Source organism: Melanerpes formicivorus, unplaced genomic scaffold (assembly GCF_026170545.1).
Source record: "Melanerpes formicivorus ecotype bairdi unplaced genomic scaffold, bMelFor1.0.p_v2 SCAF_3, whole genome shotgun sequence".
Taxonomy (NCBI): domain Eukaryota; kingdom Metazoa; phylum Chordata; class Aves; order Piciformes; family Picidae; genus Melanerpes; species Melanerpes formicivorus.
In genome coordinates this window covers 15014778-15035700 of record NW_027142355.1, presented here as the reverse complement: position 1 = coordinate 15035700, position 20923 = coordinate 15014778, and the positions used below count along the sequence as shown (strand labels likewise).

Sequence of the window (20923 nt, the reverse complement as noted above, 5' to 3'; positions counted from 1 at the left end):
AAACCCATCTCCTCCTCAGTCTGCTGCATATTCCTTCATCCAACAGCAGAAAGCCATAATAGTGACAATGAATCTTGTGCTCTTTTCCCCTCAGCACGCTTTTCTGTTGTGTTTATCTCTCCATTTTAGACCACAATACGTCTGTACTAACTGTCTCTAGGAAATAAATTATAGGACGAAGGGTTTTTAAAATTTAGGAATTGTCTGCTACACAAATGCTATCCATTGTGCTGATTTATGTTTCATTTTGACCAGAACTTTCTTGTCACCCAAGCTTTTCTGTATTATGGCAGGAAGCATTTATTTATTTTTAATAAAAAAGGTACCTGCTGTGATTTAAGGGTGGCCATGTAAAACCATGGGGGAAAAGAAGAAAAGCATTTCAGTCATACACACAAAGGGAGGAAAAAAATCCCAATCCAGTAGCATTTATATATTACATTGCTCAGTAACATCACAGTCAGATGACAACTTTACTACTAAGCATTTCACTCTTCCATACTCAGGGACTGAGCACATCCTTTCACAAAGCACCAGCAACTCAGCACAATTCTCCACCAGCCAAGCTCTCTGCTGATCATTAAGAAACCCCTGCAAGGAGCCTGCTGTCAGAAAGCCTTAGCCCTGTAACATATTATTGCAAAAGTAGAGATTTGTAAAGTATCTGCCCTTTTTTTTCCTTTTTTTTGGTGTTACTTAGCAGTAGTGTAACCTACAGAGACTGATGCTATTTAGACTTGAGAGAAACTATTATTCTATCTCTCTTAGTATCTTAGTAACTACAGCACCCAGTGATGATAATGATGGGAATTATTATTACCCTTCCACTGCAGTAATGTGGCCAGGAGTGAGAAAAAAAAAAAACAGCAGCATCTCAGCTTTCACCTTTGGCAATAGCTATAGCCACCTAAATCAGCTTTAATTCTTGCATAAAGATGGGTTTGCTCTTACATGCAGCACTCACAAAAGGTCAAAAAAATGAAACTGCAATTTATGGAAAGCAGTCCAACGAATGAACTGAAGTATATATAAATTACCTATGGATCTCTAACTTTCTGTCTGTAGCCTGTTTCTCAAGCTAACCACTGGTGGCTTGACCTGTCACATTCAAGCTGTAAGAAATGAGGAAATATAAAATTAACCTTAGCGCTGCCCTAGCTTATCAGTGTCCTGCCATATACATTTTGCATTCTATTTTTGCAGCTAATATAAAGGAATTGTGGAAGAAGCGCCTCACTTCCTCCCCAGGAACACTATTTATTTGATTTTTTTTGTCCTCCCCTTTACTCGCTATATCTTTTTCCCACTCCACACTCCACTGCTTTTGGAGATGGGCTGTCACAGATATTCCCAGTGGCTTTTGCAGAGGTAGAATTGGAACAAGTTAGACTGAGCTGTCATGTGCTGTAATTCTTTACTTTATGCTTTTCAGAAGGTTTAACTTTTTCTGAAATGATGCTCTGTAAGTGACACTTGCAAGTCTTAAATATATATTAACAAACCTTTTCTGACCAGAAAATGTGATTTTTTTAATGCAGAAGGATATAGATGTATATCTGATTTCTGCTGTACAGGGAAATTTTTGGTAAGATTGAAAACCTAAGTAGAACACACAGAATCCTCCCCCAACAATAGCAACAACAGCAAAAGAACTAAGAGAAGTCCAACAAACCAGCACCAAATTAAAATAAATAAATAAATAAATAAATGCATAATTGAAATTAAACCAAAGCAAAAGGAACTAAACCTGAATTGGGGCTATTGGTGATTTGAAGGCTTCATGCATACAAATACCTCACTATGTGACTAATGCAAGAAAGACACTTCAGAATAGTGCTGAGGATGCACCTACCTCTTCAGCATGACTATCTCCAGAGGAGAATTTGTATAACTGTGTTTTGAAACACATAAAAGATTTCATGTTAAATGGTGATATAAATTGCTCAACTATTTTTTCTTGATGATAATTCAGAAGTCATAATTAAAGCTCTCACTTGGCATAGAAACAAGGAGCCAGTTGTGGTTGGTGTCTGTGGCACACAGTGATAAGCAATGTAATTTGGATCAGTATGAACAATGGACTTTTAGATTTCAGTGCATAACCTTGACTATCTTCCAGACAAATATCAGAAAAATGTCCTAAGGCTACAGATTATTACATTTGGCATGATGAGTGTTGGATTCTCAGCACAATCACAAAGTTGTCCTATTTTATCTCAGTTTTGCTTTTTTCTAATTATGCCTAATTTACTATACAATGATGGGGGGGGGCCTTCTTCTTTACACCTGCAAGCCTGCAGTTTTCATGTCTTTTATTGTTCAAAGAGCTGTTGATACAGATGCTATGCTCATAAAAATTCACAGGCATATAATATTTCCTACAGTGTTCCTATGGTACTTTATGAGCATAATTAAGCCCTGCAGCACAGCTAAATGGCATTAGAGTTTCACATGGGGTAAACTGAGGCATTGCAGTCATGATTTGTTTAAAATCACATCAATTTAATTACAACATTAGCAGTGGAAGCTGGGGCTATGACTGACAGTCTTTTGATCCAAATGGTAAGAGCCGTGGTTGTTTAGCATAGAGAAAAGGAGGCTCAGGGGAAGTCTTGCTGCTCTCCACAACTACCTGAAAGGAGGTTGTAGAGAGGTGGGAATCATCTCTTCGAACAAGAAACAGGTGAAAGAACAAGAGGAAACAGCCCCAGGCTGCACAAAGGGAAGTTTTAGGTTGGATATGAGGAAGAATTTCTTTACTGAAAAGGTTATCAGCTTTGGAGCAGCTTGCCCAGAGCAGTGGTGGAGTGCCCATCCCTGGAGGTATTTAAGAGTCCTGTAGACATAGTGCTTAGAGATAAGGTTTAGTCAAGGACTTGTCAGTGTTAATGGTTGGACTCCATGATCTTAAAAGTCCTTTACTTTCTAGATAATTCTGTGATTCTGTGGACATGCAGCCTCCATTAACCCAAACTGACTTCAGCTACAGCCACGCTTCTTTGTAACTTTGTATTACAAGTGCTTCACTTGTGTTATGCTGTAATGATTGTTGACATTTATATTTCATCAGCTACCTTGATTTCAAGTCCCTCTTTCAGAGGGACTTTTATATGCTCACATTTGCCCATATTTTTTTTTCCGTTGAGTATCTACTGCACTCCACAAAATCTTGTCACTATGACCCTGCAGTGAACAAGGCACACTTTAACATTCTCTTTCCTTTCCTGATGATTTGTTTCATTAGCAACATTCTTCAAATCAAATGTACCTAATCCGTGGTTCAGTCCACTAACAGGAAATCGGTTCAGTGAACAGGGATTTATATAACAAAAGAAGTGCTCACTTAGGGAGTACTTTTAATACTTTGTTCATTGAAAAAAATGCTAACCTTCAGAGTTTTCCAGCTTTAATGCTCTGGTGTTTCAGCTTGGATTTAACTGTAAATGAAAGCCTTCAGAAGCCCTATAATCCATCGATCTCATATTTGCTGAAGCACAAGTTTCATGGGGCATGAACATTTTTATTTCTTTTTTTTTTTTCCCTCCTCTAATTATGTCAACTGTGTTATTTCCGGGCATGGTTCATTCTGTTGTCTCTTCTGATGTGCAATTTTTAACCAAGGTCCAAATATTTATTATAGTTCGTATTTGTTTAATTTTGGAATTCTTATTGTAATCCTAGCATCTGAATTTATTTGGGGGGATGGGGGGGAACATTCCTCTTTTTTATGCTGTCAGTACTTGTTGAGGCTTAGGTGCTGTGCTTTTGGATGTGGATAACTAAACATACACTCATCTTCCTTGATAGATATTTTTTTTTTGCTTGGCATGCACAAACTTGTAGCTCTTTCCTGAGACAAGACTTTCCTGTATTTCTTCCAGAAATATGTTTTTGTTTCTCTTAGCTTTGCAGAGTGTCAACGAGGCACTATACTAGACAGCAGATCATTGGATTATCTCGTCACCTCTCAAATTAGTTTAACTAACTGCACAATTCAGTGTTCCAAGGAAAGACCAAAATCTACTGTCGCTACTACCAGTGTTAGCTTGTCTGGCTGTCCTTTGCTAACACTCTGGAAAGCGTGTTTGCCTTCAGCATCAGGGAATGAAAACAAGAAAGAGTAACCATGACAAGTGAACTATATCTGGAGGTTGTGACAGAGCCTAAGGAATGATTGTGGCCATTTCTGGTTTTATTTTTCTCAGGATATAATGATTTCACCGTGTTATTGATTGCAATATGCAGGTCCTAAAGTAGCAAGGCCTTTTTACTGAGTCATGGCACGCTTCTTTCACTTTTTTATTATAAAATCTAGTAAAATAACCTCTGCCCCCAAAGGCAAATTACTTTATTGAGCTCAGCTGTGGTTAAATTCGTAATATCAATACATTTAAGAATAGATGGTCAGATTTGAATGAAAAGAGGGTTCTGCAGAAAAGGAAGTAAAAAGAAATATCCAGGATATAAAAAAAAAAAAAAAATTATACAAAATGATTTTGTGCTCTTTGGAGATAGGTGAAGAGCTTTTGTGTGATGATTTGCTGTATGGATTTTCCATTGCATTTCAGTGGGATATTGAAAATGCTAGCCTCACAATCATAAACGTGCATGTCTTCTGTACACAGATCCATAGTTTTCAGAGAGGTGTCACTGTGCTACTTTGAGTCACTACTCCTTGAACCCATGGTCCAGCTCATCACTCATCTCTGAAAATTCTCTTTATTTCCTATGTGATACCTATCCCATTAAATGAGCCGCAGAGATGATAGTTTTAAGCATGCCCCAAGTAGGAAAGAAGTTCCTCCCGGTATATGCTGCTTGACCTTCTGAAAAAGAGGACAGAAGCAATCCATTCATTATCTACTTTTCCATTCAGAGTACACTTTATCTGTTGCCTGGTTTGAAAGAATTGAGTTCTTCACATTTCAATCACCTGTTTTTCCTGTTGTGATGAAATGCCAGTAGTATTCAACAGGCTACTCAACTGACAATAGGGTCATTGTACAAATCAAGCAACTCTTCCTTATCTAAGCTATCTGCTGAACAGAATGTTTTGCTATGACATGAAAATGTTGACTAGCAGAAAAAGAACACCAAAAAAATCAATGAAGCATCTGCAGTACATCCCAGTGCTGATGAGTAACTATTCTGCTTTAAATATTTAGAGTTAAAAATACACTTAATATTCCTGGATGTGTTTAAAGGTTGTTTAGATGTGGCGCTTAGTTATATGGTTTAGTGGTAAACTTTAGTAGGGTTAATGATTAGTCCTGCTGATCTCAAGGGTTTTTTACATGCTGAATGATTCTATGATTTAGAAGGAGATGGGCTCAGCCTGACTCATCTGGTTTTCTGTCCCTCCAAACCAAAGTGCTCTGCCAAATGTCCCCAGTAGGTTCTGACTGTGCTGTGCTGAGCTGGTATCTGCTCAGGTTTGGTGGTAAAGTGTTGAAAGACGTGGGAAGGTCTTCAGGAGTAGCTTTTTCAGGGGGTTGTGGATGACTATCTCTGGAGGTGTTTAAGGTCAGATTAGATGAGGATTTGCGCAGCTGCATCTGGCTTGAGAGGTTTCTCTACCCATGGCATAGCAGTCAGAGTAGATGATCTCTAACGTCCTTTCCAATCCAAGTCATTCTATGATTCTGTGATAGATGCTGTACCATGATTGGAATAAACTTGCAAGTCTGCAGCTTCCTTTTTGAAACCTTTAGGGACCATTAGACCAGCAGTCAAGATCTGTAATCTAGCCAAGGTTCCAGCTCTCATGTAGGAGTATCCATAAATTACTCTTCTTCTACTCTTTTGTTACAATGAAAAGTCCTTCTGTTTGTATTTTTTGCTTGCTGACCCACTAAGTGTATGCAGCAACAGTACTCAAAAGTTAGTGCTCAAAACTGATTTTATCAAATGTCGTATCAGAAAGTAAGATGACATTCAATACTGGAAGGGTTGGATGAGTATATATATGTTGAATTTGGTGTAGGTAGCCTTTGTTCACAAGAATTTTTCTTGTCAGTGGAAAATAGGTCCAGTGAGGTAAGCTGTGATATTAGAAATCTTGACATCTATGTCAAAAATGGATGTCTCTTCATGTGCAGAATAAAGGAAAGTACAGGAGAAGAAAAAGCAAGGTTAAGCTCCTGATGTGGAGTCTGACAACTGGGTAAATGGCTGACACTATAGAAAATCAGCAGCTGCAGCTACCTTCTGAAGAGATGGTAGACTGTGTGCTTGGGATGTTCAGCTCATAATTGTAAATCATTAACTTTCTACTTAACCTGTCATTCAATATTCACCTTTTCGTATTATTTCTGAGTTTTACATATAGCTGCTGCAACTGTTCATCCCTGTTTTAATTGTGTCTAATGTTCCAGTTGCATGGCATCTAAGACCTAGTAAATGTTAATTGTCTGTAGTTGTACACTAGGTCTTATTGATACCATTCATTACCCATTATCAGATATACCTTTTAACTCAGATTAGCAGCAAAACAGGTACATTTTTTAAAAGAAGAAAAAAAAAAAAAAAAAGAAATGTGGTGTTATTTGCAGAAGGTGTTTACATCTTGTATTGCAGCTAAACTTCATCACACTTGAATTCACAGATTTCCTTTGAAAATCTTTACTTGTCAAGTTTCTTCTCTCAAACCTGGGGGCTGCTTAATTCTAGAACCTTTACAGAAAATAGAGCTTCTGGTGGGTTTTGCATAAGTTATGATCTGCATCATAGCCAAGTCACCATAAATGCCAATAGAGAACATATTTCTATCAGGAAAAAAAGAAGAGCCGTGAGACAATAGTTATTATTGATTGGTAGCATGCCGTATCAGATTTAGGTTCCATTGTATCATTCACACTCAGTGCCTATAAAGCGGCATTATTTGGTCAGCTTTTGCATGTGAAGCTGTAGCCCTTGTAATGGTGGTAGCTTGCCTTTCTCTTTCACTGCATATAGAAGCAGGACCTTTGATTTTGTGCATAATTTGTTGATGGTGTTTGACTTCGGCAGCATTCATATATGTTTGACTTTCTCCTTCTTGTCTAAAGAATACATGTCCAAAAGAAAAACCAAAAAGCTTGATTTTTCTACTGTGTACTGAGAAGTGCCATGACTGGAAATTGATTTCTGGTAGAAGGTGTGTTGAAGCTAATACAAGCAGTTCTTCACAACATTTCCCCTGTTTTCATGTGAGGATTTTTTTGTGTGCATTTGAATCATCTAAAGCACATTGCATGGGTGTTTTGTTTGTTGTAAAGAAAGAGGCTACTTCTGATTCTTATTCTGATGGAGTGGCCATCTCCAAGGATGCACTCTGAATTCCATGTAGAAGAGTAAGTTTACAAAGCCACAGCTTTTAAAAGGAAAGAATGCTTTCATGCTGCCAAACCCATGAAACTATTCTCTTACAAATCTTGTGGTTGAACTTGTGAGGTCTTTATTCAGCCTTCCCTTATTTCCCCTACACCTGTGCATATCCACAAAACTTGTAAAAGATTGATAGCTTGTAGATGTCAATTCCACTATAAAAATCAAAATTGGCCATTGTGCTCAGGCATAGCAGAGGAGGCTGAAGGACACACAGTCAAATGCATGTATGTGTAGATATCATCCCCACATCCTCCTCTCTTCCCTTCTTGTTTCCCTCTCATAATACCATCACAGAAACCTAATTTTCATTAAGAAAACAACATAAAAAAATCACTAAGTTACAGGAATGAATCTGTACTGACTGTTGGGAATCATTCTTGATTTATCTCTGTCTGAGAGTTAATTAAACTCTGAGCCTTGATGAGATCATTTAGGTACAGACCCTGCAAGGACATGTCCTGTGGCTTTGTAGAGGTGGGCAATTCCAGAGAACTGGCAGAGATTATTCATCCTTGTAAGTTTGGTGGTGGTGGTGGGTTTTTTTTCAGAATCATGTTTTTAGTTCTTATTTCAAACTTTAAGCAACCTTTCAAGAATCTGAATCATTCAAATATTTAGTATATGAAAGAATAATAGTAACTACAACTGCATTTTTATGGCTATAGTGAATTAATTTTTATGACAACAATCACAATGGTTTCTGATTCAGGGTTTTAATAAAGTAAGTTTTGTATAACAGTACTGGGTGAAGAAAAATGCAGTGTATGTGACCAATCTCATATTAAAGCAACAAAATTGAAATGCTTGATACATTACTTCCATTGCATTTCCCTTGCTTGTATTGTCAGCATTAAATATAAGGGAGCCTTACCAAAACCAAACAAAAATACAGTAAAATAAAATACAATGCAGTGAGTTTGGAGAATGAAAGGGAGAACATTTTGTTTCAAACAGAGGGGAGAAATTGCTGCAACAGTAAATGTCACTACAAAAGAAGATGACCATCTGAGGACAGGGAAAGGAAAGATGGAGCAGGCATAAGAGACAGAGAGAAGCAGAGATGATGCCAAGCTGTGTATAATGAAAGCACAAAGCGATGTTGGCTCCTGCAGGCCTGCGGCCGTCCGCAGCCGAGCGAGGCTGTCGCTCTCCGAGGTCCTGAACGGAGAGGGCTTGCGAGCTTCCACAGAGGGACAGGGTCCTTTGCATAGGAAACCTGGAGTGAATGAGAGCAACATGACTGAGAAAAAAATGTAAATATTGGAATAATTTGTTCATAGGAAGTAAGAAAATTCAATATTATTGATTGATTGATTGATTTGGGTTGGGAGTGTGTTTTGTACATCCTGTGCTATTTCACTGTGGTTCCTATAGGGAATATGTATCAGTGTGGTTTTGCATGCTCCTGCACAATATTTAGAGAAGTGTTTGATGTGTGCTGCTGACACAAGTATCCCATTGTTGCATTCCTTGGGCATTAGATCTAATCAGCGATATGCTTCCATTCTTTTTTTTTTTTGGTTTGTACTGAGTTAATTCCCTCTTCCAGTGGGCAAGCACACCACAGAGTGTTTCATTTACTTGTCATGATGAGATCAGGAAATCTTTTGTTAATTATTATGGTTTCAATTCCCAACTCAGCCACTTCTGTCAGATGTGCCTCTGTGTGTGTCTGTGTGACTATTAATGACTAGATGGAATATTATTATGTACACTATTAATATGGGGCTGTTTTTAAAACAAACTCTTAAAACAAACAAACTGGTAAAAATGGTACCAGAAAAATCTGACAGTTTCTTACACAAGTATCCAGTAACTGGTTTAAATACATAATTAAAACTACCAGCTTTTTGCATGCATATCAGGTAGTGACAGGGCTAAGGGGAATGGAATGAAGCTGGAGGTGGGGAGATTCAGGCTGGACGTGAGGAGGAAGTTCTTCCCCATGAGAGTGGTGAAGCACTGGAATGGGTTGTCCAGGGAGGTGGTCGAGGCCCCGTACCTGGAGGTGTTTAAGACCAGGCTGGACGAGGCTCTGGCCAGCCTGATCTAGTGTGGGTGTCCCTGCCCATGGCAGGGGGGTTGGAAATAGATGATCCTTGTGGTCCCTTCCAGCCCTGCCTGATACTATGATACTATGATACAGGAAATAAGCTAATTCATCAGACTGCTTAAAAATACACAGAAGACACAAAAAGATTACTTTTAGAATAGAATGTGAATATGAAGATAGATAGTATTAATAATAGTAATAGTGCATTTTTATTAACTGGAAAATGTTACCACACACAGATAAAATGCTGAAAAGTAATTAAAATAGTATCTAATCCATTAAATAAAATAGTATCTGATCCATTAATTAAAACTGATCCATTAATTAAAATAGTATCTGATCCATCAAGAGACTGTCATACCCCATACTTACAAATATATACAATTTTTTTAATGCTTGGAGTAAGTTCATTATGGATTTTTATTTTTTTTTTAAAGTAGGAGCTACTGCCTCAAACAAATGAAAAATTTAGAATTTCAGTCTAAAATTCAGACTTCCTGTCGAAATTCCTAGCCTTGAGAGCAATTGGTATAGGACTTCCATTTTGTTTAACAGATGTACTGTAGCATCCTCATCTAAACACAATTCATTTTAAACAAGGTACATTAATAAAGTACGTACAAATAAAATACCAAATTTTGAAGTAATGAATAATAGTAATACAATAAATTAATGGATTTCATGCTGAACAATTTGACTTTTTTTGCATTTTGCTAGTGGCATCATATTAATCCTAAATTTGTCATTAAAATTTTGAGAACTGTTTTAAATGGGGATTGTGTCATATAGAAATTAGTGAATGCTGAGTAAATATGCAGATGAGCAAAACTTAGAATAACTTGGAAACACAGTGCAGCAATACTGTGAAAGTGATAGCAATAGTGTTGCACACAGACCAAACAAAACACAGAAAAGCACAAGCTCTATGAGGAGAGGCTGAGGGAGCTGGGGTTGTTTAGCCTGGAGAAGAGGAGGCTCAGGGGAGACCTTATTGCTGTCTACAACTAGCTGAAGGGAGATTGTAGCCAGGTGAGGGTTGGTCTCTTCTCCCAGGCAACCTGTGACAGAACAAGAGGACACAGTCTTAATCTGTGCCAGGGGAGGTTTGGGCTGAATTTTAGGAGGAAGTTCTTTGCAGAAAGAATGATTGGCCATTGGAATGGGCTGCCCAAGGAGGTGGTAGAGTCACCATCCCTGGAGGTGTTTAGGAAGAGACTGGATGAGGCACTTAGTGCCATGGCTTAGTTGATTAGATAGTGCTGAGTGATGCATTGGACTCGATGATCTCAAAGGTTTTTTCCAACATGGTTAGTTCTGTATTCTGTATTATGTTTTCCCTTGCATAATTCATAAAATGGTATATTTTCCCAGTTCTAGGGAGGGAGACTACCAACACATGGGCAAAGTCATAGATGCCAAAGGACATTCCAGAACTAGCTATAAATAAAGTAGGTCACAAGCTGTAAACTCAAACCAGATATAGCTTTTATTTTTTTGCAGGCAGTACCACAGGAGTTGTGTGATTATGCTGCTGTTTAATAAAGAGCATGGCATCCTTGTACAATACTTATTCTCTGGGAAGTCAGGGAAGAGGTCCTGTAATAAGAGAAGTGTGCAGAGTGAGTCAGTCAAGGGCCATTGGACGAAGAAGGCCATACAGTGAACACTGTGATTATACCAGTAATTGATGTCTTGTGGCTACCCGCATTGTAGTCCAATTAAACTTTATTGAATTCCAGCAGGGGAAGATAGTAGAGGCACAAGTCCTCACTGCCATACTACCACAGGCCATCCTACTTATAGAAACTGGAAACCAATTAAAAACTTACTTTTCCATAATAGCATGCTTAATGAACACTCTATCTGGAGAGGACTGTAATTATCGTCTCCTTCTCATCATGGGTCTATACAGGTATTACTACAATCTCAGGGAGACACAATTGAACTATCCCAACAAAGTTAATTGAGAATCTTCCAAATAGGAGTCACATATTTGTATGGGGTGTTTGTTTTTATTTCCCATCACTGCCCACCTCATTCTGCCAATGTTATTAAGACTACTTTTAGCAGATAAATGAAGACAGCAGCCCAGAAGGCAAATCACATCCTATGCTGCCTCAAGAGGAGTGTGGCCAGGAGGTCAAGAGAGGTGATTTTGCACCTTTACTCTGCTCTTGTGAGACACCACCCCAAATACTGTGTCCAGTTCTGGTGTCCCCTTCATAAGAAGGACACAGAGCTATTGAAGCAAGTCCAGGGAACATCTACAAAGATGATCCAAGGGCTGGACCACCTCTGCTATGAGGACAAGCTGAGGGAGCTCAGTTGTTCACCCTGAATAAGAGAAGACTCCAGAGGGGACCTTACAGCTGCCATCCAATATATGAAGGGATCCTACAGGAAGGCTTCAGAGGGACTTCTCATAAGGGTGTCTAGCAATAGGACAAAGGGCAATGGTTTGAAGCTGAGGGAGAGTAGGTTTAGACTGGATCTTAGGAAGAAGTTCCTAAGGTTGGTGAGACACTGGAATAGACTGCCCAGGAAAGCTGTGGTTGCCTTATCCCTAGGGGGTTTTGGCCCATGGTGAGGAGGTAGGAATACATGATCTCTAAGGTCCCTTCCAACCTCGGCCATTCTGTGATTCTATGACATTTATGTTCTTTTTAAAGCTACCTTGTATTACTCTGAGAAGCACAACATATTTTCCTTGTGTTGAGACTGTTGACAGTTACCCAGGGCAATGCTTACAAGCGTGCATATACACACGTGTACACATCTGTATATGTGACAAAGGAAAATAAAACTTTCTCTCTTCAGTCTGGGTCAGTATATCCTTTATCCTGGCTCTAGGTTCTAGCCAGGGTGTTGGTATTGAATTCCTGCTTCACAAGAAGAGTTATGAGATACTGCAGAAGATAAACACAGCCCAAGCACTCATTTTTATATTGGGAAGAGGTTTCCTGTAGTACAGTCTACTGAGGCAGCAAATAAAGGTCTACTGCTGACATCAGTGTTGAATGGTATTTATCTATTCAGTTTCCACTTCACTCAAGCAGTTTCTTCAGTAGTGTCCAAGAGCTGATGTCACTCCTGTAGCTCTCCCATAAGGAAGAAAATCCACAAATACTCTGTCAGGCTCGCTCTCAGAAGAATTTTGTTTCGGGTTTTGTCTTTCATTGAGTTTTCAAAGAAGGGAATGTTTCCATAATCTCTTCCTGTGACTTCCCCTAATTTGACAAGAAAATTCCAGGAGCTCCAAAAGATGTCTGTATTAACTTCAGTCATCATCTCTTAGTTCTTTCAGTCTGTTTTAAAGTCAAAGAAAATGACTGATTTGTTCCACAGTGAGGGCCTATCTCTAGCACAGGTCACAGCCTACACATGTCAAATGGCTTATTTATAATGTCACTGGAATAGGACCATGTCTTCACCTCAGCCTTCCTTCGTTGCTTTTTCTCTTGGCATTCTTTCTCCTGTGAGCACAAAGTGTAGGTACATCCAAAATCCAACCCAAATCTATCCCCAAATTGTTAAACATAGTGCTTATAACTCAGAGCATTTCTGAAGGTGCATGATAGTTCAAGCACTGTCAGTGCCAATTCTGTAGCGGTTTTCTCCAGTGTATGAAACGTGTGAAACCTGTGGGCATTTGCACATTTCCATTCACCAGTAACACTGCTGTAAAGGATCTGAAGTTAACAGTGCTTAGTCTTCTATAGCATTACTTTTGTAACACAGAATTGCAAATTCCATATCTGAAGAGTAATAGAAATCACAGAATCACAGAACGTTAGTGTTTGACAGGGACCTTGAAAGATCCTCCAGTCCAACCCCCTGCCAGGGCAGGATCACCTAGAGGAGGTCACAGGAACACCTCCAGGTGGGTTTTGAATGTCTCCAGTGAAGAAGACTCCACAACCACTCTGAACAACCTGTTTCAGGGCTTTGTCATCCTCGCAGTGAAAAAAATTTTCCTTATGTTCATGTGTAACCTCCTCTGCTCCAGCCTGTATCCTTTTCCCCTTGTCCTACCATTGGACGTCAGTGAGCAGAGCCTGGCTTTGTCCTCCTGATGCTTCCCTGTGCATCTTTATTAACGTGAATGAGGTCACCCCACAGTCTCCTCTTCTCCAGGCTACAGAGACTCAGCTTCCTCAGCCATTCCTCATAAGGCAGATGTTCCACTCCTTCAGACTGTTTGTGGCTCTGTGATGGACTCTTTCAAGCAGTTCCCTGAGGTCCTCCTTGAACTGAGGGGCCCAGAACTGGATACAATATCCCAGATGCAGCCTCAGCAGGGCAGAGTGGAGTGGGAGAACCTCTTTTGACCTACTCATCACATGCCTTCTATTGCACCCAAGGATGCTACTGGCCTTCTGGGATGCCACAAGGGCACATTGCTTTGTTTCCACAGAAATTCAAAGAGACTTCATTAATACTCTTACCTAATACACCCATTTTCCTAACATTTGGACACAGTTCCATTTTTAACATAGATACCTTTCTGACTTGCATAGAAATAAACTGTAAAAAACATGCAAACTTGTTCTAGGACTTCTTTGAGGAATAAATCTAGCCTTAAGGCTGATATGTATTATAAATAACATAGGGGGGTTTTATGTTTTGAAACTAGCATTGCAAATATTGAGACTATTTCTTTAACAAAGCAGACCACTGTTTTGGTCATGCCTCAATAATTTGATTATGCATGTGTTTTTGATCAAATTACAGTCTAATTTTTAGAAGAGTATAGTTTAAAAATAACAATTATGTCTGGAAAATTTCAAATTCTCCTCAAAGGATTACAGGTGATATAGTGATTAAAAAATACTCTATTTACTTCTTGCATAAAGCATCAGTTTGCACAAATTTTTATGTTTATGAGTATTAATGCACACAGTTTCCAAACCATAATTGTTATGGGCATAATTTATTACATGGGTTTGGTTAATTATGTTTGGATGTCTATGTATATATGACTTTATATCTGTACCTATATTGCCAATAAAAAAATGATCAGGGGGTTGGAACACCTCTGCTATGAGAACAGACTAAGGGAGGTAGAGTTGTTCAGCCTGGAGAAGAGAAGGCTCCAGGCAGACCTAATAGCGGCCTTCCAGTACCTGAAGGGGGCCTACAAGAAGGCACTGTTTCCAGAGGCCTGCAGTGATAGTACATGGGGCAATGGCTTGAAATGAAAGAAGAGGAAATTTAGATTGGATGTTAGGGACAAGTTCTTTACCATGAGGGTGGTGGAACACTGGAACAGGTTGCCCAGAGAGGTAGTTGAGGCCCCACCCATGGAGCTATTCAAGGTCATACTTGACAAGGCTCTGAGCAACCTGCTCTAGGGGAGGATGTCTCTGCTGACTGCAGGTGGGCTGGACTATATGCCCTTTGGAGGCCCCTTCCAACCAAAACTGTTCTATGGTCTATGTGATCTATGATCGTAGTTTCTTCCGGTGGAGTAGCCCTGTACTTAGTGCTGCATCAATACATAACTGTCATTTTGTATGGCAGCCCAAGCACTTTATGAGCTTTATGGGAAGTTTAAAATCATTACTTTATTTCCTTCAAATTAAATGACTATCTTTTGAGAGTCATAAACCAGCACTCAGTGGGTGACCACAGCCTTTCATTGCTGAAAATCTGCAGTGTACTCTGTTTTGCTAAACTGAGTGTTTCTGGTGGCTGTAATAAATATGTATAAGATGTGATCGTCTTTCTCACAGAGGAACTCATCACATTCAGTGAGAGTCCTGTGCACAGAGTGACACAACTGCATGCTAGCAGTTGACCTTAGGTTGAAAATTTTGTTGAGCAGCCCCATGATTTACACAGTGTTGTAGCTAATCTAGGTGGCTGGCAGGATAATGGTGTCTATTTGTCCTTTCAGCGTTGATAGTTTAGGCCTATTTCTTTGCTGAAACCAGGTTTTATGTTGACTATATTGCAACAAAAGACTCTTGCTGATATGCAAGCTAGAAAACACCAATACACCTGCACTTCCGTGTTATGAGCTCTGAAGTAATTAAGAGTAAGAAATATGTCTTGGCTATTCTTGCTAGCCTCTTCAGATTGTTTCCTCAGCTGCTTCTCTTCAATTTGACTTGTTCTAGCCAATATATGTCATTATTCCTCATTCACTTTTGTTACTTTAGGAGGATGAAGGGAAAAAAAAATACTGAGAGCAACCACAGGTGGATATACAGTCCCACAAAAAAATGTGGAATTCCATTTATAACCAGAAACTAGATGTCTGGTTCTAGGTTCTGTTGCCTACTACGGCATTCATTGTTGGGATCATCATAAAGGTGTTCAGATGTTAAGTGTGCAAGGCACTAAATATTTTTCTTCCTTTGGCATGATAGGAGTACCAGTTCTGAAAGTTTTTCAACATAATTAAATGAAATCTAGCATGAGTTAGGTTTAATTTTTTATATATAGGAAGACTGGTTTGCAAGAACTACATATATTACAGTTATGGGAATTTCACCAACACTTGGCAGTACTGGCTTCTGCTGAAAGCTCATGGACTATAGCAGAAACTTAGTCTGTGATAGGAATGATGTGAAGTGCTTCTGCTACTGCATCACTAAGAAGAATGTGCCAGAGTTAAAAATCTTAAGTCTCTGAAAGTCAGAACATGATGAAGTCGGCTGGTAGTATGGGTCTTGTAGAGATCTACTAGTAATATGGTGCAGATAATCCATGATCTCCCATAGGGCTCCTCCTTGGTATCTTAAAACAAATTCAAGTTGCTTATCAAGAGAATTGCCTTACATCGTGAGTGACAGCACAGAAAGCAAAAAGTGCAAACCTGCATTCTGTGCAAAGTGCCACAGGAGCTGAAGTGCTGACTGTGGACAGATCTGCAGTTAACATGAGATGGGCCATTTATGAGTTATTTATGATACAGTTGGAAACATTGAGAAGTGCTAGAAGTGCCTGGGATGGATGGGTGGATGAATAGGGCTTTTGGCCTTAACTTGGGTCTTTAAGAATATGGTCATGGGAGATTAATCTTAGTTCTGGAGTAAGTTTATCTGAAAGACTGAATAAATCTGAATACTGACTTTGTCCTTAGTGCCTAGGTTTGCAAATGTTTCCTGTTTGCCAACGCTTGATAGCAAATGCAAGAAGATAAGTTGGGTGAAATGCTGGTCCTGCTAAACCTGATAGAAAATTTTAAATGACAGCTAGGGTTAAAAATGCAGTACTTTACCCAGTCTTTGATTCTTACAAGATTTCCTTGCCACACACTGTTTGCAAGTAAATCTTGCTTTTGCACCAATATTTGGATATTTCTGAATACCTGGCGATGACTAGGACTCGCAGAATCCAGAGCTGTGGTTTCATTCTTTCAGGTGTTTTGAGCCTAAGGCCTGCACAATCCTGTAGCTTTAATCAGAGCAATCCCAGGCAATGAAGCCATTGCATAAGCTACGATTTTTAAAGTCAGCTGTACACATAACGACCCCTGTGTCAAAGATGTTTTGAATTACAGCACAATAATTATGTATAAAGAACTAATAATTATTTTCAGTTGGCTATGGTCCATTTGCTGTTGAGATATTAAATATGGCTTCATCATAAGTATTTAAAGATCATATTGTAAATTTAAAAAAAAAAAAATACAAAAATGCAGTTGGGAAGAAGCTGTAAAGGGCCAGCACAGCATCTAAGAAAATGTGAAAATTAATTATGTTTATTTAGGAATAACGATCATGGCCCCTCCCCCCCGCTGCCCCTTGTCATGGTATGCAAACTCTATGTGATTATTCCCACTGAAAAGTTTAATTACGTATCTTTCCACTGTGCCCGCCTTTGTGGATTGCTAGAGGAGAACTAGAAAGCCGAAGAATGCTTAATGATCTCCTCCGAGCTATATTTTTCTCCCTGCTTTGTAATGTAAATGGCTAGTTTGAAAACCACCTCGGATCCATGCGCTCCATCCCCGAGCATCCTTTCTGTTTTGAACAAGAAGATCACCTGACCGCCACCTCAAGCTGTCCGTTTTACTGAAAAATCTCGGCAGGCGCTGGGCAGGGCCGGGGTAGGTGGTGGCTGCCGGGGGACGGCGGCGGAGCCCAGCGCTCCGGCGGCCCCGGGGGTGGGGACAGGGGCGGCAGCGCCGGGAATGCCGCTGCTCCAGCCCCGGGGAGGAGGGAAAACAAAAGAGCTCAGCTGCAGTTTTGTGTTGCTGTGTCTGGCTTAAGCAGAAGATTCTAGACATTTTTTGCCGAAATATCAAAGCACAGCTGAGACTACATCTACCAGGAAGATATTTTCTGCCCCCAGAATGGGCTGGATCAGTACAGGTGGTTTGCAGATCATGCGAAGACAGACGGGCTGAGAGCCATGGAAAGGTGGGATAAGGCTCTGCCTCTCCTTCTTGCCTTTTTTCCCTTCACCCCCCTCTTCCCACCCCCCCCCACCCCCCCCCCCCCCCCGCCCCCCATTTTTTTCTCTCGATTTGTGAAGCGGTGTAACTGGGACCTGAGATGGGGTCAGTTAAAGAGATTAGATGGGTTTAAATCCCTCAAAACAGAATCAGAATTGGAGGCACTACTGTGTTCAGCCAGATGTTGAATCCAAACTTAGGCTGAGTCAGACTTGCTTTTCACGATCTTGTGTTGCTTTTGATGTTGTCTTTGTTTAGAATAGTTCCTGTACGAAGCACTGTGTCTTAAGATGAGCTGCATGCTTCCTTCACAGATTGTCGGATGACTGTTCCGAGGCTGTTATGATTTTGCCAGGGGAACCGCAAATGAAGGCTTTGATTATGATGATTATGGAAATAAAAAGAGCTGTGATGTGGGCATGGTTAGAAGTTAGCTGTGATTGTTGTTGAACATTGTCTGTATCATAACAATGGGCAGTTCAAGCAGAGCAAGTTTGAATGGTGTCTCTCCAGCAATTCCAAATACATTTCACCCTTCTGATCTTTGGCTCTTCAATGAAGGCAAGGGATGGGATTTGTATTTTTTTTTTTAATGAGGAAAAAAACAACAGAATTTTTAGAAAGATTGAAGGACAAAAGCATTAACATTTTCATTTATTTCAATGGTGGTTGTTAACAGCAGCATGCCTAAACATCTCAACCAAATTGCAGCAATTTCTCATTTCTCTTGCTGGGCAGATGCATTTCTTTTGTTCCTGAAAATTTTCCCTACTGTTTTAGAACAAAAGACATTTGCTTTTTGTTTTTTTTCCTTTTCTCTTTCTTTTCATTCTTTTTTTTTTTTTTCAGTGACAGAGAGTTAATACAAATTAGCAATTTTGTACAGGTTAATGCTCTGTTTCATTTTGAAGTAAACTGCCTCCAGGTATTAGCAGGAAAGGGGGTGGGCAAAGACGGGGGGAGGCTTGACCGATGTCCAAGAAATACTGAATTCAGATGGATGTAAATCATCTAGAGCAGCATACATTTATCTGTAGCTGGATTTCAGCTCCATGTCATGCAAAATCTGCAGACCATAGCAGGAAGATTCTTAGCAACCAATAAATCAGATTTGTAATGGGCCTTTAAAATTTGTCTGTGAGGGGTGACTGCCTGCATCCCCTTTGGCCAAATTAAGATGCAATCTGACAGTACAGTAGCATCTGTGTGCTGACATTTTCTGGTGAACCTAGTGAAAAATGGCTCCATATCTCTTCTTCAGTCCCCCAAAGACGGTTTCTGAATAGCCATGCATTTTCCCCCTGTATTGTTGTTTGTTCTAATCACTACTCTCTCTGGTAATGTCTGACTGGCTTGTTTTGCTTTGCCTGCTTTGACTGTTTGACTAGCCAAGGGGCTGTAGTGGGCAGGTGGTGTTTCACCTGAAATCTGAACCTCAGGCCAATGCTACTGCTTACCAAAAAAAACCCAAAAACCAACCACCACCACCACGTTTGTTGCAGATGAGTTGTATAAATACTGCTAATACAGCAGCTTCTGCCTGTAGTGCTGGAATTAGGTAAGTGGGTTGAAAAACATGTGCCTTTGATAATGTGCCACCCACCACACAGGCGAAGAAGAAATGCAAGCCAGTAGTGAGTGCAATTGACAGGTAAAACTGAACATCCTGAAAAATAGACAGAGGAATTAAGTGGCCAGAAGTTGACCTATTGGTACAAGTGTTTATTTATCTAAGGCAGAAGTTCAGGTTCAGACACTACCAGACCAAGTAGGGGGAGGAGGCGTGAGGAAGGCACTCCTTTAATTGTACTACAAATGTGCTTGTTGGAGAGAGCCTCCTCGTATGGAGTGGCCATTCAGTCTGACACCACAGCTCTGCTTCAGCGCTCCTCAGCAGAACTTCCACCTCCGGTATGGGATAAGCCTCTGTCACTGCATGTGTGGGGTGAGCACAAAGGAGCGAGGAAGGGGCCTGTGATTCTCTGAAGTGACCTGTGCTGGATGATTCGTGGGATGGCAGGGAAGTTTCTCCTGGTGGAAACTGCTTCATTAAATGTTTCCTGAGATAAGGTGGCTCCCTAGCACAAAAGTAGGGCAAGTAGGAGGCAGAAGGATGGCTGGGAGAAGTTGTGAATAGTATAGATCCTCTCCAGAAAATGTGGCTGGTGTTATTTTTGTGACTGCTTAATAGTGCTTATGGAGGCTTTAGAAAAATCATTGTATTTACTGGACTGCTGTATGTTCTCTCCAATTTTGGGTAATAGTTGCTCTGTATTACAAATACGATTTTCAGGAGGAAAAGGGTAACTTTAAAAGCTACCCTCAAACAAATGGTGCAAATATTCTGCCATTTACCCATTGCAAAAGGCATTATGTTTTCGATGGTGCTTAGAAAGCATATTGTGTGGGGTACTTATAAAACCCCCAAATGTTACTTGCCAGACTTGTTACAGTCTTCTGAGATTAATTTTCATAGACCTAAATGCTTGGAGTAATGGAATAAAATTCCACTGCCACTGAAGAGGAGTGAAAACAGATCTTTAACACCACATGCAGATCCCATTACTGGTTTTGTACAGGCAGATAATTTGACAGTAGTGAATAATTTGCTTGGTGGAAGGTGACACAGCTGTACTTCGGGAATGTGAAAAAAAAAAACAAAAGCAAACATTTTGCAAACCATCAGACAAACAGAAATGTCATTGGGAGAATTTAAAAATAAATAGAATTAAAATGCTTTGAGTGACAGAAATATTCCAGATACTTAATTCATATTGATCATAGTTCTAAAACAAGGGAATGCAGCTGCAGTTTTAGAAGCTAAAGCAAATCAGGCTGCTTTCCAGATGTGGATGTACATAATCAGAAAGAATGGGAGTCTAATACTGAACAGAGTCAGATTTCAGAGCGTAACAGGACACATTATGAGAAACTGGATCAAAGATTCACCATGGGTACCAAAGTTTCTAGAACATAAAAAATGAGCCAACTTAACCCAAATGATACACATACATCCAGCCGGTAGCATTGCCTATGTGACTACTGAGTACAACATTGTTTGAAGTGGGATTTAACAGTGAAAATCTGATATGAGAAAT

General features: G+C 39.8%; 1 protein-coding gene across 13 annotated transcripts in view; it reads left to right on the top strand.

The window, feature by feature from the left end:
* Positions 1 to 20923, top strand: part of MAGI2 (membrane associated guanylate kinase, WW and PDZ domain containing 2) — a 693860-nt gene that overhangs the window by 286958 nt on the left and 385979 nt on the right. Inside the window, exon 1 of one of the 13 annotated variants that reach the window (XM_068167573.1) lies at positions 17585 to 17790. The exons of the other annotated variants lie outside the window; for them this stretch is intronic. The gene's annotated coding sequence lies outside the window, so the exon portion shown is untranslated. Of the gene's footprint in view, positions 1 to 17584; positions 17791 to 20923 lie in introns of those variants that run through there. 13 annotated transcript variants of the gene reach the window in all.